We start from the raw sequence: 12,893 nt of genomic DNA on the forward strand, positions 1-12,893 counted from the left end.
ATCAGTTCCAATTCCTTGGTCGGTGATGCGATGTCCCAAGAACTGCAGCTCCTTTCTGAAGAACTTGCACTTCTCCACATTCACCTTCAGGTTCGCTGCTCGCAGTCTTCGGAACACTTCCCTCAGGTTTCTTTTGTGCTCCTCCAGCGTCCGTCCGATGACGATAATATCGTCCTGGTACGCAAAGGCGTGCGGCATCATCTCAGGCCCTATGACCTGATCGAGCGCCCTTTGGAACGTTGCCGACGCTGAGTGCAGCCCGAATGGCATCACCTTCCATTGGAACAGTCCTTTTCCTGGGACGGTGAACGCGGTATACTGCCTGCTCTTCTCTTCCAGCGGTATCTGCCAGTATCCATCCTTTAAGTCCAGGCTGCTGATGTATCGTGCCTCCCTTAATTGATCCAGGATGTAATTGATCATAGGCATCGGGTACGCATCCTTTACCGACTTTGCGTTGATTTGTCGGAAATCTACGCACAGCCTCCATTTTCCCGTCTTCTTCTTTACCATGACGATTGGAGAGCTGTACGGGCTTCTTTACGGCTCGATGCATCCTTTTTCAGCAGCTCGTCTACCTTTTCATTTATTTCCCCCTGCATTTTGGGGTTTTTTGGGTAGTACCGCTGCTTCACTGGCTGGTCGTCCTTCATCGTGATCTTGTGGACGGCTATGTTTGATGCTCCGCTTGACTCTTCTAGAGCTTTCAGCTCCTCCTTCAGGAATTTGGCGATGTCCTCTTCCGAAAACTGTTCTGGTGTTTCTACCACTGCCACCGACAGTCTTTCTTCCAGCATTCCTAGTCTGCGCTTCCTTGCTGGTATCGCCACCTCGAGTCCTGCGCATTTTACCTCCGCTCCTATTTTTGAGAGAAAATCCCAGCCCAAAACTAGGGCGTCTATCACTCTTGGGAGGATTAATAATTGCATCAACACCTTCCTCGTCCCGAGACCAACCACTATCTCCAGCTGTGATTGGATGCTCCCGCATCTTCCGTCTGCCATGCGCACCTGCCTTCTCGTTGGTACGACCTTACCGGCGGCCTGCAGCCTGTCTGCCAACTCTTCGCTTATAAAGCTTGCCGTGGCGCCAGTGTCCACCGTGGCCTTCACTTTTCGTTTGTTTATGAGCACTGTGGCGGACAGCTGCATCTCTTCCGCCTTCAGGTCGCCCATTAGTTTCGAGAGGCAGCACCTTGCGATCCCTGGCCGCCCCTCGGTGGCTGAGGTCGCTTGGCGTTTCCCGCTCGTGCGCAGCATTCGCCGTTTATGACGCCTATCTTCCCGCATCTCCAGCAGAATGCGATTCTTCTATTGCGGCATTCTTTGGCCCAGTGGTCTTGGCTTCCGCATCTCCGGCATGCCTGGGATGGATTATTTATGTATCCCGGCCGTGCATTGCGCTCGTTTGGCTCCTCTTGACAGCGCCTGCACGTTGCTGCTGGTTCCCTCCTCATGGCCGGCGCATGGTATCGGGCTTTCGGGATGTTCTCCTGCTCGAACCGCTCCCTCTGCTGGTCGAGCTCCTCAAATTCGTCCGCTAATGCCATCAGGGTATCTAGGTTCTGGCACCTGTAGGGGCGTATAAACAGCCGTAATGCTGGGGTGCTATTTTCTTTAACCCGCTCCAAGATATCGTCCTTGTTCATACCCAGGGGTCGCATCAGTGTCTGCATGTCTACCATGTAGTCTTTGAAGCTTTCACCGTAGTTCTGCTTCCTCTGCCTGACCTGATCTGCGAGTTTGTTCATGAACCCCCTGGGCAAGAAGAACTCCTGGAAGCTCTGGCTAAATCTGCCCCAGGTCTCCCAGAACCTGTTGTTGGCGATGAACCATTTGAGCGCTCTACCCTGAAGCAGTTCCGGCATTGCCCTCGGGATTTGGTTTATGTCTAGCCCGTATGTCATGGCCGACCACTCCACTTGTTCGAGGAACTCCAGGGGCTTCTCATTCCCGTCGTAGCGGAAACTCCACTCCCTTACTTGTTTTGCGACTTTGGCATAATCCTGTCCTGGTCTGCCATTTTCCTCGCGTTGTTCGCGGTTGGCGCTCTTTCTCTCCCTGCTGTTTTCCCGTCGGTCGCGGCTGCTGCTCCTGCCGGCGTTCTGCATGCTGCTCACGTCCAGGCTGCGCTCCAGGCCCTCGGCTCCGGTGACTTTCAGGCCGACCGACGGGTATTTGGCGTAATCCCTTTCCAGGGCCGCCAGAATTGCCAGCGCTTCATGATCATGTTCGGAGTGGTCGATGAATTCGGCCAGTGTCCGCCTCATTTTCTCTACAAGGCCCTCTAGCTCGATGCCTAGGGCGCTTGTGATCGCCGGGAAATCGTCCTTTTTAGGGTTGTATAGCCAGGACTTCCCCATTCTATACCTATTCTGGTCCCTTTGGTCTGAGTATCACGCTTGGGCGCCAGATGTAACGAACTGCTTTTTATGTCTCCGCTCGCTACGTAAACGTGCGGCTAGCTCAGTTGAGTTTGTGTGTTCGTCCCACCAAATTTATTGTTGCGTGACCCCGAGACCAAAGAAAAACGCAGAGTTAGGTTAGATTTAGAATATGTGGATCAGGTTTATTGCTTGCGGATTTACAATAAAGTATTCGTGGCTCTGCTGTCCGACGACTCGATCTCCCTCGTTGACGCCGGTAATGGCTCCCGCGTCGACTCCTGCGGCGGCACGCCTGTCGTGCGTCCTCTGCCTTGCCGAGTCTTTCGGGCACCGGTCGCGTACTAGGCTCGCTACGAGTCTCTCACAACTTGGCGGATATTGAGCAGAAAACCTTACTGGAGGGCTAAGCAGCGCTGCTGCAGTCAACACTCCACGCTCTACCCTGAAGTCGGTCGGGATTTCGTCGGCTGGGCCTCGGCAGGTCCTCACTCTCGTGTGGACCGACTCCGGGCACCTTTCGCACAACTCCCTCGGATTCTCGTCGGCTGGCCCTCAGCAGGTTCTCAATCTCTCATGCGAACCGACGCTGGGTACCTCTCGCACAACATCCACTGGATCTTCGTCAGCTGGCCCTCAGCAGGTTCTCAATCTCTCATGCGAACCGACGCTGGGTACCTTTCGCACAACATCCACTTACTCGGACTCCACCAATACCATCGTTCTCGAGACTCGTAGACGCACCCTACAACTTACCTTGTACCGTCGGGATCTCAGCTTGGCAGTCTCAGCTTATGTAGACGTGACCGTCGTTGGGCTTCTCGACTCGGCGATCTTGATTCCGGATTAAATGGCTCTTGGTATTCTCCTTGGGGTTTCACTCGCGTTGGTACGATCTCTTGCACGACTTTCACTTGACTGTCCCGCTGCCTGCACGCGTCCTCCTTTTATACGCCACCCTGGTCCCGTTATTTCCCTCCTTCGGTGGCGTGATCGGGTCCAAAGTGCAGGACAAGTGGCGTGATCGGGTCCAAAGTGCAGGACCAGTCCCGTTAGTTCACGGTCATTCCCTTTTGTGCTGGTCCAAAGTCAGCCGACTTCACCGTTATACGGGTGCAAAGTCCAGGACTTCACCGTTATAACGGGTACAAAGTCCGCCGCGGCACCGTTAATTCACGGTCTCTCCTCTTTGCGCGGGTCCGAAGTCCGCAGACTTGCTGTTGTTGGGTCCAAAGTCTGCAGACCGCAGACCGTGCAGACACCGCAGCATCGAGTCCAAAGTCCTTGGAGCCGTTATTTCCCTTTTTTAACCATCGCACACAGCGCATCCCGCTGTTGCTATGCAGCTCTCCTGCACTCGAAATTGTAAGGAGATTTACAACTCCTTACAATTTATTTATTTATTATTTATTTCTAATTTATTATTTGATGTTTATTGTAATTCGTCCCGCGGTACCGTGGTTAGGTGTTAGGTGTTATATGTGTTAGTATGTAAGTATAAGAAAATATGAATTATAACGTGTTACAAGAAAACAAAACATGAGTGAGTAGAGTTTGCAATAGGGGGGGTGAGATAAAATAAATGTTTCCACGAATATGATATTAGGGAGGTGCAATATAAGATGCACCCATGGTTGGGCGGGCCTCAGAAGACTCTATTTATATCTTTTGAGTCCATATGTATCTGTCCCAAAATCCGTTGTTTTTAGTCCATGTTCAGAACCTAGATTCAAAATTCCGTTTTGTTTATTTTTGTTGTGTCTGCCGTGTAAGTGTTCGCCACGGTTGTTCCCCTCCCTGGGATATCGATGGCTAGTCGGCAAGCTGCACTACACACCCGAAAAAGGCAGGACGTGACAGTATTGGTTATCTAGCTTATGTCCTATTTCGTTTCTTAGCAAAATTTTTTGGCCTATTTTTATGTTAACATTATTTGTGTGTTTATCATAGTTCATTTTTTGTTTTAATTTGTATTTTTCTATCATTTTGTTTGCTTTGTTTTGGGATAATTGTAGTTTATATTTGAGTTTTTTGTTATCGTCTTCTATATTGTAAACTGGGTCAATGGAGTTTGAAGAAAAGGGTATGTTTGGAGCTATTTTACCAAAAACGAGTTCGAATGGGCAATAGCCGTGTACTATTGAGGGTGTTATATTAAAACAATAAGTAAAGTATTGTAGGTATTCGTCCCAATTAGTTTTATTAATTGAAATATATGATCTTATGTATTCGTTTAAGGTTCTATGGCTTTTTTCTATGGTACTAAGAGTTTGATGGTGATGTGCTGTAGAGTTTAATTTATTGATTCTAAAATTTTTACAAAGTTCTAGTAAAACAGAATTCATGTATTCTGTTCCCATATCAGTTATAAAAGTCTTCATTGGCCCACATATTAGGTCCTACTGTATCTATTAGGACTCTTTCGAAGGCTTTTACTGGTGTGGGTGTTAATATCATTGGTGTTTTGATATGAGTTGTTGTTTTTACCAACTTGCATTTTTCACATTGTTTAATATAGTTTGTGATATCTTTTGTCATATTTTTCCACTTATATTTTCTTTTTATTTTGTTTAATGTTCTTGTGACCCCACTGTGACCTCCCGTTATTGGGTTATCATGAAATTGTTCTAATATAGTGGTTATGTCGGGTCATCCAGCCGCAGCAGATATTTAGGATCTCTTAATGCTAGCTCTTAGCTTATCTGCATAATTACCATCGCTCTCGCTCTCTAATTATCTTTCTATTTGCTCTCTCTCGTTGCTTGTCGGCTTCTACTTTGGGTCAGCAATCGGCTGATCCGCGTCTCAGGTTCAATTGTATTACTTCTTTTCGATCTCGCGAACCATTTGTAACTCTTTTTCGTCGAAAATAAAATCGCTGCTACAGAATTCGAAAACAGAATTTCTTTGTGCATAATTATTTCAACAGCTAATAAAAAAGCTTATTAGCTCAACATTTGGTGACCCCGACGTGATTTGTGCATAAAAATACCCAGTGCAAGTCACAAAAATTAATTCATTTTACCAGGCTGCATATCTCACTTTATCGGTGTTGCAGCTTCATTGTGCATTGGTCGGCCATAAACAAAACAAATTTGTATAAGTTGATTTGTGCAAATAATATTACACAAGCTTGTACAAAAGGCGGTACATAGACCAGTAGTGAACTGTTTTCAATATTACTCTTTGCGCTCATCTTCCCGCTAAGCCGAATTTTGCCCACCGAATCTGCTGCATTTTTTGTTGTTGTTGTTGCTGCTTAACATGTCTACAGAAAATTCGGCAATTGTCACCGGCAATAGCAGCTCAAACAGGGTGACATTTCTGAAGCGCAAGGCAAATTCACTATTTAATAGAGTGGAGCGTTTAATGGAATCTCTTTCAAGTTCGGCGCTGAATTCGTTTGACGATTCTGGCCTTCATGTGAGGTTGGAGCTTATTGAGGAACTTCAAGGAGCATTTAAAAAGGTTCTCAGCGAGCTTGGGGAGTTGGATTTCGACGAAATTGAAAACGACTTGGACGAGAAATTTGATGACGTCGTCGTAATTCTTAAGTCGACGGTTCGATCGGAGATCACAAAGCGCTCCTCGCAATTGCTTCAGCAGTCAACCTTTGCTGATGGTAATACGTCCGGTTATTTCGGCCATCAACAGCGACAAGCTCTGCGCCGAGCTATTCCACTTCCCGCTCTTGAATTCCGAAATTCGCTGGAGGTTATGCGAATTGGGCAGATTTCTATTCTATGTTTACAACCATCATAGATAGTCACCCTGACCTGACCAACGTAGAAAAGCTGCAGCATCTACGTTCATGCCTGAGGGATTCTGCGTTGGAAACCATCCGCTCGCTGGAAATTTCGGATGGCAATTATTCTGTGGCATTGGACTTATTGCAAAAAAGATTTGATAATCGTCGTTTAGTTTTTCAGGCACACATTACTGAGATCCTGGGGATTAAGGCAGTGCAGAGTGGTTCCGTCTCGATGCTTTGTGAGCTGTCCGATTAGTTTAACGCTCATATTCGTGCTCTAAAGGGATTGGGCACGACGGAACAAATCGCAGGTTGCATTATCGTCCAAATACGGCTTCAAAAGCTAGATCCTGCGAGCCAGGCCAAATGGGAGGAGCGATTAGAGGATCCAGTATTCATCAATCTAATTCCGACGTGGGAATCCATGGCATCATTTTTGGAGCAGCGATGCAGAACGTTGGAGACTATGGATTTCGCCATGGCAAGCTATGCGTCTGGCAATCAGGTGGGAAACCACGGAACGTCTAATTCTTGTAGATCCGCTTTTGTTGCCACAAATATTAACCCTTGGATTTGTTCGTTCTGTAATGCTTCCGGTCACTTCATTCATTTTTAATGCCCTGCCCCCTGCAAATCGGCTTCGAGAAGTAAAAAGGCTCTCTCTTTGCATAAACTGCCTTAAGATAGGGCATCAATTGAGGCAGTGCAATTCCAGCAATTGTCGTGCATGCGGAGCTAAACACCACACCCTCCTTCACTTGGGAAATTTAGCCTCAGCCTCTCCACAGGCAGGATCACAGCTTCCAGAAGCTCTTGCCGCTGTCTCACTCAATGCTGTCGTAGAACCATCTGCCGTGCCTTCCACATCTACTGCTCTTATTGCTCAGGATTTCAGTACTGACAATGTGCTCCTAGCCACTGCCACCGTTCTCGTAAAAAATCGTTCTGGAGTTTTCGTTCCATGTCGAGTCATTCTTGACTCGGGCTCTCAACTGCATCTAATGACATCCCGCTTTGCAGATCAGCTTCAAACAAAGAAAATAAAGTCCTCGGCCTCTGTTACCGGAATCGGTGATTCGAGCTTTGTTACAAATGGTCACTCAGTTAATATTACGATGCAGTCCCGAACGTCTGATTACACGGTGAACCTAACCGCAGTTATTGCCCCCAATATAACTGAGCTACAGCCTAGTTTTAATGTGGACATCGGCAGCTGGAAAATACCGCAAAACATTAAATTAGCTGACCCTACATTTTATATCCCTCAGCGTGTGGATCTTTTGATTGGAGCCGGTTTGTTTTACGAGCTGTTGTGCGTTGGACAAATTAAGCTTGCACCTGGATTACCGCTTATTCAAAAGACTCGACTGGGATGGGTTGTTTCCGGAGGATATGGCGTCTCCAATGGCTCTTCATTAATCTCGCCCCTTGACGTACCTCTCGTTAGTAAGGAGAATAGCTTGGATCGCCTTGATGATCGTCGAAAGGTTCTGCTAATAAAATCACCATACGCAGACATCGTAGCCTGTTCCAAATTTGCAAATTCCTTCGCTGCCCTTCAAAGGATTTTCGGATACGTCTACAAGTTTATCAATCGCACTCGTCAGCCGGATCTTAATGCGTCGGATATCCATAGCGACATAAAGTCCTTGCAGTCTAAAGGAGTAGTAGCCCCATCTAGTTCGGTTGGATCTCCATTTCCCTTTATGGATCAGTTTGGACTTCTTAGAGTGGATGGCCGACTAAGAAACTCGTCGCTGGACTTCAATGGTCGTCATCCAATCATATTGTCACGAAGCCATCCTGTCACTGCCGCCATCATTACTCACGTTCATGACCGTAATCTGTACACTGGACCTCGCGCCCTATTCTGCATAGTTCGATCCCAGTATTGTCCTATTGGGGGGAGGAAGACGGAACGATTGGATGGATGGCAACGTGTGGCCTATTTGCACCAAGTCCGCTGGACCCGATGGAAGGAAGAATACCTGACGCTATTGCAGCAGCGCTCTAAATGGCGTACCCCGAAGCCTGGCCTGGTTGTAGGTGACGTGGTGCTGGTCAAGGACGAGAACTTGCCTCCGATGAAGTGGCCCTTAGCGAGAGTCGTTGAGCTTCTGTGTGGCGGAGATGGAGTTGCTCGTGTTGCAGTCCTCAAGACAACATCAGGAGTGACAAAACGTGCAGTTAATAAGCTGTGTCTGCTGCCCCTTAAGGATGCTGTTGAAAGCCAGACTTCCAACGGGGGGAGTATGTCGGGTCATCCAGCCGCAGCAGATATTTAGGATCTCTTAATGCTAGCTCTTAGCTTATCTGCATAATTACCATCGCTCTCGCTCTCTAATTATCTTTCTATTTGCTCTCTCTCGTTGCTTGTCGGCTTCTACTTTGGGTCAGCAATCGGCTGATCCGCGTCTCAGGTTCAATTGTATTACTTCTTTTCGATCTCGCGAACCATTTGTAACTCTTTTTCGTCGAAAATAAAATCGCTGCTACAGAATTCGAAAACAGAATTTCTTTGTGCATAATTATTTCAACAGCTAATAAAAAAGCTTATTAGCTCAACAGGTTAGTTGATCTTTTTCTTTTCTATTTATCTTTTTTATGGGTGGTAATATTTTTATTTTTATTTATTTTCCAAAATGTATTACCAATTTCTTTAAATTCGTTTATAGTCGTTAAGTGGAAAAGTTCATTGTATGTTTCAATAAGTAGAATATGAATTTTTGAATCATTGGCTTCTTTTTCAAGCCTTGGAAAGAATCTTTCTAAGTCGATTTTTCCTTTAATGACAAAATCCTTTATATTGAATGATACAATTTTTGTTTTTCCCTGAAATATTTTGCAGCTGTGCTTGTGTATTGTTAATTTAATTGCTCCGTTTTTATGATTATGATTTAATGATTCAAATACCTGTAATTCTGTGATTTGTTCTAATTTTTGGTTGTTTTCTTTCTTATTACTACTTTCAGTTCAAAATTAATTCTTGATAGAGCATCTGCTATATAATTTTCACGTCCCCTGATATATTCTATAGTAAAATCATATTCTTCTAAGTCTAACCTCATTCTTATTAGTTTTGGTGATGGATTTTTAAATGAAAATAAATTGGTTAATGGTTTGTCGTCTGTTTTTATTAAAAATTTGACTCCATAAATGTACGGCTTAAAATATTGAACAGCCCAATGGATTGCTACCAATTCCTGTTCAATAACTGCCTTGTTACTTTCTCCTTTTGTGAATGATTTTGATGCAAAGGATATGGGTAACTGCTTTCCGTTATATTCCTGGCTTAAAACTGCACCACAAGCATACTTGCTTGCGTCTGTTGTTATACAGAATTGTTTATTAAAGTCAGGATATTGTAATATTGTGGGGTGTTGTAAACAATTTTTTAGGTAATTAAATGCTGTTTGACATTCTGTAGACCAGTCAAAAGTAATGTTTTTTCGAGATAATCTTGTGATATGGCGTGCTGACTTTGCAAAATTAGGTATAAGTCGGCGATAGTAATTGCAGAAGGCTATGAATCGTTTCGCTTCTTCCCCGTTTTTAGGAATTGGGTAGTTTTTTATTGTTTCAAATTTACTATCATCTGGCAATATTCCTTTATTTGTTCATTTATGTCCTAAAAATGCTACTTCATGTTTAAAAAATATGAATTTTTCTGGGTGTAGCTTTAAGTTATACCGTCGGCATGTTTTAAAAACGTCTTCTGATTATCAAGCATGTGTTTTTCTGAGCACCCTATAACTATTAGATCGTCCATATAAAGGAACGCTTGAGAGGGTTTTAACCCTGCAAATGCTAACGTCATCATTCCTTGGAATGAGTTTGGGGTAGCCCTTTAAATCTGTAGAATCCTCTGTCTGTGGAAAATGACGTGATGTCACGAGATGTTTCTTCTAGTTCTATTTGATGGAATCCTGACATCAGATCTAAACAGGAGAAATATTTTGCACGTCCTAATTGGTCTAAAATGTTGTCATGTCCTGCCTTTTCGCGCGGTTGTGTTGCCGGCTAGTTAGCGTGATCCCAGGGGGAACAACCACAAATATTCCGCGCAGCAGACACGACAAAAAAAACAAAACGGAATTTTTTTGAACTTGTGCAACGAATTTGTACACAACGAAAATTTTGGAATATCCAGATTGGACTACCTCGCCAAATTGGTAGCCCTCGGAGTCCCCTCCCAACCATGAGTGTATCCTTGGTTCAATCTAGGACACATCTCCCAATTATCGTTTTTGTGGAAACATCTTAAATCATCTCATCCACCCCACTTGAGGAATCTACTCACTTAAGTTCATTTTTTCTTGTAATTTATTATAATTTCACGTGTACTTAAATGCTAACATTTTCTACACCTACCCACGGTACCGAAGGACTTTCACATGGAACATATATAGGTATACATATAAATAAATAATAATAATTAGATAAATAAATAAATACATAGGGCGGATATCACAATTTGAATAAATAATAATGAATAATTATGAGGCGTTAATTATGTTGGAGTTTATAAATAATTGTAATAAATATAATGGTGAATAAATATGAGTTTCTTTGTAGTTTTATTTTTTTGACTTCCGGTCGGCAAAACAAATATAGATTTGGGGATAAAAACCTGTGGCCACCCCGGAATGAGTGGTCAATTTTCTTGTGCGAAAAATCGTCTCTTTCGGGTGGCTGATCTTATTCTTTCCTCCAGAAAATTTCGCCTTCCTCTCCTGTGTTTATCCACTCCGGAATTTTCTATTGTTAATTAAATTTATTAACTCCACTCATATCAAAAAAAAATAGATTGAATTTTGAACTCACAAGTAGAAATTGAAATTATTATGTAATTGAATTTTCTGCTAACCGAACCGTCTTTGCCCACTGATTCTTGCCCTTTCTATCTCCTTGTCGTTTTTTTTCCTGATCCTCTCTTTTCCAAAATCACTCAAAATCTTAACTTCGGTTCATTGGGAGTTATCCGGTCTAAGGAACCAGTTCCGTTGAACACTCGGTTGCCCGACCCCCTGGACTCACGAGTTGTCGATATACTTGTTATCGCAGCCGTTAGTAAACAAACATTGTTTACCTTTTTGTTCGGTTCTAAATTTTATTTTTTTATTCGCCGCACATAACAATGTCGTCCGTTCTAGGTAGTGGGAATTTGTCGGCTATTAGTTGTTTAGGATAAAACTGTCACCTGTCAATGACAACAGACGTGTTTTATATCGCTCCGCCGAGTAACTAAAAATACATCGGAAATATCAGATTTCTATTTCGCGAAATTCGCTCAGGGTACGCGTGGGTACTCCTGCTCATGTTGCCTATATCTAATTGCTAATATAAGTGATATAATACAGTTTTTTTCACAAATTTTGTCACGCGCGATAAGCTCAAATAAATGAGCGGCGAGCAAAATAATGAGCGTAGAAGCTCCGTAAACCAAAGAAACGCTTGTTATGCTTATTTCTCAACCCGCGATACCGAAGCAGAGAAAACGTCTACAAAGAGCAACCCGGCCCTACTGACCGTCGAAAGCACGAGAGCCCGCTCTCTATCACCAGCCCTACTCATTCCAACTCCCACATCTTGGAGTTATCAATGCCACACCCCACCACCGGCTTCTATGGGAGACGCACCAACAACAAGCAGTGCTTCAATTTCTACTACCTCAGCAAAAGTAACGGCAACGACCAATATTGCGAAAACGGTGTCAACGGCTCCATCGCAAACTGCAACAAAAACAGTAAGCTTTGATAAGCAACAAGCGGTTCCGGCCATACAGACCGGTATGGATCGCTACATCCAGATAAAGCGTAAGCTTAGTCCGCAGAACACGGTTGGTAACAAACCAAAGATCAACCGTACAATCCAAGCCAAGGAAAAAACCAGCATTTCAAACAACAGCAACCGATTTTCCCTCTTAGCAGATGGCGAGACCCAAGCTGAGCCGGAGCAAGTGACCCAAAAGAAACCAAAGCCTCCACCTATTTACATTAGGGAAAAAGCTCAAACGCCCTGGTCAACAAAATTGTTGCGCTGGTCGGGGACGAAAATTTTCATGTTGTTCCGCTTATTAAAGGGAACATTCACGAAACAAAAGTTCAGACGAAATATGAAGAACACTTCCGAGCTGTTTCCAAATACCTGGAGGAAACTAAAAAGAATTTTTACACCTACCAACTAAAAAGTAGCAAAGGGCTACAGGTAGTACTAAAAGGAATCGAACCCGACGTCGCCCCCTCTGAGATACTAGAAGCCCTTAAAGGCAAGGGATTCTCTGCTAAGAATGTTAGCAATATTATTAACAAAAATAAAAAGCCGCAACCACTCTTTAAGGTCGAGCTCGAGCCAGATAGCAAAACCCTAAGGAAAAATGAAGTGCACCCGATCTACAAGCTGCAGTTCTTACTGCACCGGAGGTTTACAGTGGAAGAACCACACAAACGGAACGGCCCAGTGCAATGTACAAATTGCCAGGAGTTTGGGCACACCAGGACATACTGCACACTTCGGTCAGTTTGTGTAGTCTGCGGAGACTTCCACAATTCCGCACACTGCCCTGCTAACAAAGAAGATCCCCATACAAAAAAATGTGGGAACTGCGGAGGAAACCATACGGCAAACTACAGAGGCTGTCTGGTCTACAAGGAGCTGAAGAGTCGCATGCGACAAGCGACAGCTACGCGTCAACAAAATACACAAAACGTGTATTTTAAATCAAAAACTACGCCAGACGTATTTTTCGCCAAGGCAGCC

Source organism: Drosophila ficusphila, unplaced genomic scaffold (genome assembly GCF_018152265.1).
Source record: "Drosophila ficusphila isolate 14025-0441.05 unplaced genomic scaffold, ASM1815226v1 contig_470, whole genome shotgun sequence".
Taxonomy (NCBI): Eukaryota; Metazoa; Arthropoda; class Insecta; order Diptera; family Drosophilidae; genus Drosophila; species Drosophila ficusphila.